This window comes from Aotus nancymaae, unplaced genomic scaffold, assembly GCF_030222135.1.
Source record: "Aotus nancymaae isolate 86718 unplaced genomic scaffold, 86718_ANA_hifiasm-v0.15.2.pri h1tg000051l, whole genome shotgun sequence".
Lineage (NCBI taxonomy): Eukaryota > Metazoa > Chordata > Mammalia > Primates > Aotidae > Aotus > Aotus nancymaae.
The window spans coordinates 16,766,618-16,772,617 of NW_026988465.1; positions in this window are offsets into that span (position 1 = coordinate 16,766,618).

A 6,000-nucleotide genomic window follows, 5' to 3' on the forward strand; every position below is an offset into this window, starting at 1 on the left:
ACTTTCTTTAAAACCTGTAAATAATAAGTATAGGTGTGTGTGTGCATGCGTGTGTGCACGTGTAAGTGTTTTTAACGGTTTAATTTTACTCAAAACAAGATATTTTTCACAAATCTCCAGAATGGAATGATGCTCGTTTACAATGCTAAAAACAAGTGATAAAAACATTTTATAGCCTTTCAATCACTCTAAAAAGATTGTAACAAAGAATGTGTATACTATATTTCCAGCAGTATAATACCTTCAAGGTATTAATTTTAAAATTCAATACCTTATTCAAGGGCATACAGCTAATCAGTGAGACATGTACCTTTTGACTATCTTTACTTAAAATGCCAAACCCCAAGTGAGATCAGAATCCTCACATTACTAGTCCTCTATAATACAGTACATGCCTTGACAGAAATTAGTATCAATGGCAGATGGTAATGGTCACTATTACAGGGTGCCATTGTATGGTATGAATATCTGCAGGACAGAAGCTCATGCTCCTTATCATTGTCCTTGCTGTCTACCAAAACCAGCATGGTTTTAGGGTACTTACCATAATTGCCCTCTGAGGCTTTCCTAATATCAACTTCAAGCCCAGAAATAAGCAAGATCCCTGCTGGGAATTTTTCTGATCTCTTTCAGACATTGAAGACCATTTGAGAGGAAATTAAGAAGGCAGTAAGGAAAGCATCTTAGAAAAAGGCAGTGAGCAAAGCAAATCTTGAGTGAAAAGAATGAAACTGAAAGCATCACAACTACCTGACTTCAAAATGTATTACAAAGCTATAGTAATCAAAACAGGATCGTATTGAGTAAAAACAGACACGGAGACCAATGCAACAGAATAGAGAGCCAAGAAATAAATTCACACATTTACAGTCCATTGAGTTTCCCAAAGGAACCATGACCACACAATGGGGAAAGGGCAGTCTTCAATAAACAGTTGTGTTAGTCACTTTTGCATTTCTATAAAGGAATACCTGAGGGTGGGCAATTTTTAAAGAAAAGAGGTTTATTTGGCTCACAGTTTTGCAGGCTGTACAAGAATCATGGTGCCAGCATCTGCTTTTGGTGAGACCTCAAGAAGCTTTTATTCACAGTGGAAGGCAAGGGGGGAGTAGGCATTTCACATGGCAAGTGAGGCAGCAAGAGAAAAAGGAAGAGGTGCCAGGCTCTTTTGTACAGTCAGATCTTGCTATAACTAACAGAGCAAGAATACTTTCATTACCATGGGAAGGATGCTAAGCCATCATGAGGGATGACTCAGACACCTGCTACTAGGCCCCACCTCCAATACTGGGGGTCACATTTCAACATCAGATTTAGAGGGGACAAATATCCAAACTGTATCAACAGTGTTGAGAGAACTGGATATCCACATGCAGAAGAATGATATTAGACCCTTGTCTCACACCATACACAGAATCAATTCTAGATGAATACGGACTTAAACACAGACCTAAAACTGTAAAACAACTAGGAAAAAAAGCATAAGGGGAAAACCGCATAACATAGTCTCGCAATGATTTTTGTGCATATGATCCCAGAAGCAGAGGCAAAGCTACCAAGCTTCTGCACAGCAAACGAAACAATCAGCAGAGTGATGAGACGATCTATGGACTGGGAGAAAATATTTACAAAGTACCTATCTGATAAGAGGTTAATATCCAAAATGAATAAGGAATTCAACTCAATAGCAAGAAAACAAATAACCCAGGTGAAAAAATAATAAGCAAAGGATTTGAATAGACCTTTCTCAGAAGATATACAAATGGTCTTCAGAGATGAAAACATGTTCAGCATCACTAATCATTAGGGAAATGCAAATTCAAACCACAATGCAATATTACTTTACACACGTTAGAATGGCTACTATCAATAAGACAAAAGATAACAAGTATTGGAGAGGTTGTAGAGAAAAGGGCGCCCTTGCACACTGCTGGTGGGACTATAAATGACCACAGCCATCATGGAGAACAGTATGGAGGTTCCTCGAGAAATGAAAAACAGAATGATTATATGATCCAGCAATCCCACTTCTGGGTATGTAGCCAAAGGAAATGAAATCAGCATGTCAAAGAGATACGGGTACTCCCACATTTATTGCCCCACTAGTCACAATAGCCAAGATATGAAAACAAACTACGTGCCCATCAACAGATGAATGAATAAAGAAAACATGTTATACAGACACAGTGGAATGCCATTCAGCCTTTCAAAAAGGAAATTAGACCAGGCTCAGTGATGCACACTCTCAATCCCAGCACTTTGGGAGGCTAAGGCGGGCAGATCACCTGAGGTCAGGAGTTTGAGACCAGTATGGCCAACACGGCCAAACCCTGTCTCTACTAAAAATACAAAAAATAGCCAGATGTGGTGGCAGGCACCTGTAATCCCAGTTACTTGGGAGGCTGAGGCAGGAGAATCGCTTGATCCCGGGAGGTGGAGATTGCAGTGAGCCAAGATGGTACCACTGCACTCCAGCCTGAGTGACAGAGCAAGACTCCATCTCAAAAAATAAAATAAAAAGGGAAATTATGTAACTTGTGACAATGAACCTGGAGGGCATTATGTTAAGTAAAATAAGTCAAGCTCAGAAAGACAAATACTGCATAATCTCACTTCTATGTGGAATCTAAAAGAGTTGAACTCATAGAACGGGAAAGTAGAATGGCGATTGGCCGGGGCTGGAGGGAAGTGGGAAGGAGAGATGATGGTCAGAGCACAAAGTTTCAATTACATAGGAGGAATAAGTTCAAGAGATCTATTGTACAACACGGTGACTGTAGTTGGCAACAATGTATTGTATTCTTAAAAACTGCTGAAAGTATACTTTTAAAATTGCCGGTATTATTTATTCTACTTTTGAAATTATAAAATACTTAGCTAAGTAGAAAACAAACATATTAATTTAAAGGTGTGGTCCAGTGACCATTTACTGTATAAATTCTCAGGATTCTTATTTAAAAGGCAGATTCTTTCTTAGATCTTAAAAATATAGATTTTAAACATTCTCACCACAAAAAAATAAGTGTGTGAGGTAATGCATATGGTAATTAGCTCAATTTAACCATTCCAGAAAGTATATATATTACAAAATATGTTGTATACAAAAAACATATACAATTTTCATATGTCCATTTAAAAACAGGTTTTTGGGGCTAGGTGCAGTGGCTTATATCTGTAATCCCAGCACTTTGGGAGGCCAAGGTGGGCAGATCACCTGAGGTCACAAGTTTGAGACCAGTCTAGCCAATATGGTGAAACCCCGTCTCTACTAAGAATACAAAAATTAGCAGGACATGGTGGCCTCTGCCTGTAATCCCAGCTACTCAGGAGGCTGAGGCAGGAGAATCGCTTGAACCCGGGAGGTAGAGGTTGCAGTGAGCTGAGATCATGACACTGCACTCTGCCATGGGTGACAGAATGAGACTCTTGTCTCAAAAAAAAAAAAAAAAAAGTTTTTTAAGGAAGAAATGAAAAAAGACAGTGAGAAGTAAAAATGAAAAAGGACCAGCTCAAGCACGGCAGCCAAACATCTAAAGACTATCATTTGCCAAAAAATTTACCTGAATCAACAGAGCTTTTCTAACGTTGATTAGAGTGGTGAAAATGACTATGGAGGAAAAATTAAGTGGAAGAAAAGGTGGGAGAAGTAGCGTAATATTCTTCAGGTACCCAAGAAGATAATATATTCATCATTCCCACAGACAGCAAAAAGACAAAGAAAAAGGAAAAGGGAAAATAAATCTATCCTGACGCAGTAGACATTCAGATTGCCAATAGGAAAACCTAATTTCATCAGTACCCTGGTGATTCTCAACCTGCTTGGGCTTGTCCTTGTTTTTGTTTGTTTTTATGGCAGAGTTTTGAAAATCACCCAAGAGGAAAAAAGACTGGGTGACATATGTACACACACATTAAAATTAATGTGAATTGGAATTAATTTGGTTGATAGTGTCCCAGCCAGAGTTTTAATGCCAGACTCTGGCTGGTGGGGCAGAAGGGCTTTACGGGGAGGGACATGTGAGATACGGTTGTTCAATGTGTTTTTGTGCCTGAGTGGTCACATTTATAGTGGGTCTTTATAGACAAATCCAGCTCACCCCAACAGTAACTGTTGCCTAGCTTCCACTCACTCTAGGACCTAGCACCTTCCCTTCTGGCAAAGCCAAGCCTCCATGTGCCATGGGTTTCCTGTGGAAGTCAATTTCCCACTGCTTGAATGTGCCAGGAGGGAGCAAGGTTTTCAGGAAACAACCCAGTCCAGAATCAGGAAAACCTAGGTTCAGAATCTCTGCCGTTCTCCTGGCTGTATGATCTTGACCAAGCTATATAGATTCTCTGAGCCTCAGTCTCCTCAGCTGTATAATGGGAAAATAATACCACCCTTATTGTGATGTGAGAATTGCAAGACACCAAGCATGGCAAAAGGCAGGTGTGTGGACAACACTTAGATGTTCGCCACCTTCCCTCATCCTCCCGGTTCCTATTAAGTTACGCATGAGGTCACCATAGTATGAGGATGGCCACTAGCAGATGGCATTGTCCTCAGGGATCTGAGATCTTCATTTGCCCTTTGAAAATGAAAATAAAATACCTGGGTCCTACTTTGCCAAGCAAGGAAGGTGAAAAAAAAATCAGTCTTTCTTAAAAAGTGCAGTGGTTTATACAAAGTATACGTGATGAGAGGCAATATAGTGTGAATATATGTCCCCACCAAATCTCATGTTGAATGGTAATATCCAGCGCTGGAGGCTGAGCCTGGTGGGAGGTGTTTGGGTTATTAGGGTAAATCCCTCATGGTTTGGTGCTGTCTTCATGATGGTAAGTTCTTTAGCATTCTGGTTGTTTAAAAGGGCATGATACCCCCCAACCCCCACGACGCTCTCCCTGGTAGCCGCCCCCGCCATGTGAGACACCTGTTCTCCCCGTGCCTTCTACCACGAGTAAAAGCTCCCTATGGCCTTCCCAAAAGCCATGCAGATGCCAATGCCATGCCTGTACAGCCTGCAGAACTGTGAGCCAATTCAACCTCTTTCTTTATAAATTACCTCATCTCAGGTATTTCTTTATTGCAAATCAAGAAGAGTATAATACGAGATGATTGGTAATTTTTTTTTTTTTAGAGACAGGGTCTGGCCCTGTCGCTCAGACTGGAGTGCAGTGGAATGATCACAGCTCACTGCAGCCTCAAATTCCTAGGCTCAAGTGATCCTCCCATCTCAGCCTCCCGAGTATCTGGGCCTACAGGTGTGCACCGCCACGTTGGCTATTTTTTTTCAATTTTTAGTAGAGACAGGGTCTCACTATGTTGCCCAGGTTTATTGCAAACTCCTGGCCTCAAACGGTCCTCCCACTTCAGCCTCCCAAAGGGCTGGGATCACAGGCGTGAGTCACTATGACTGGCTTGATGGTTGGTAATTAAAAATACCTTTCAGGTTTGAGCTGGAAGACTGACTGGCACCACAAACTACCCATCCCCCTCCTCAGGAGGATGAGGACTTCACATAGACCCTAAGCTGCCCACCTGGGATGTCCGAGGTGTTTGGCAGAAAATGAGTCCAGAAGTTTATTTCGACTTAACCCAGGTGCACTTGTGAGGTTTCTCACTTCCACTCACAGCCAGCCCTATTTACACGTACATATGCATTCACACACAGAGGCAGGCAGCTTTGATCACAGACGTGGGGGCTTCCACGACACATCTTCCAGGCGTATCTCAGCAGTGACTCAGCTGCACAAGCCTTTCTCTTACCAGATGTTTAGAAACAATTCTTTTGCATCTACCACCGCTCAGCATCATGGCTATGCCCCAGATCAGTTTCCTGACCCTACACACCAGCACCCCAGAATTCTTGTGAGGATGACAAGTCACCCCAATACTCACTAAATATTTGTCAAATCTGAATATGCCAATTGCTTCATCAGGCAAAGGCTTCGCGTGTTTTCTGAGCGTGAGGCCCCCTTCTTAAATGTCACCTGGCCAGATCCACCTGCAACAGAGTA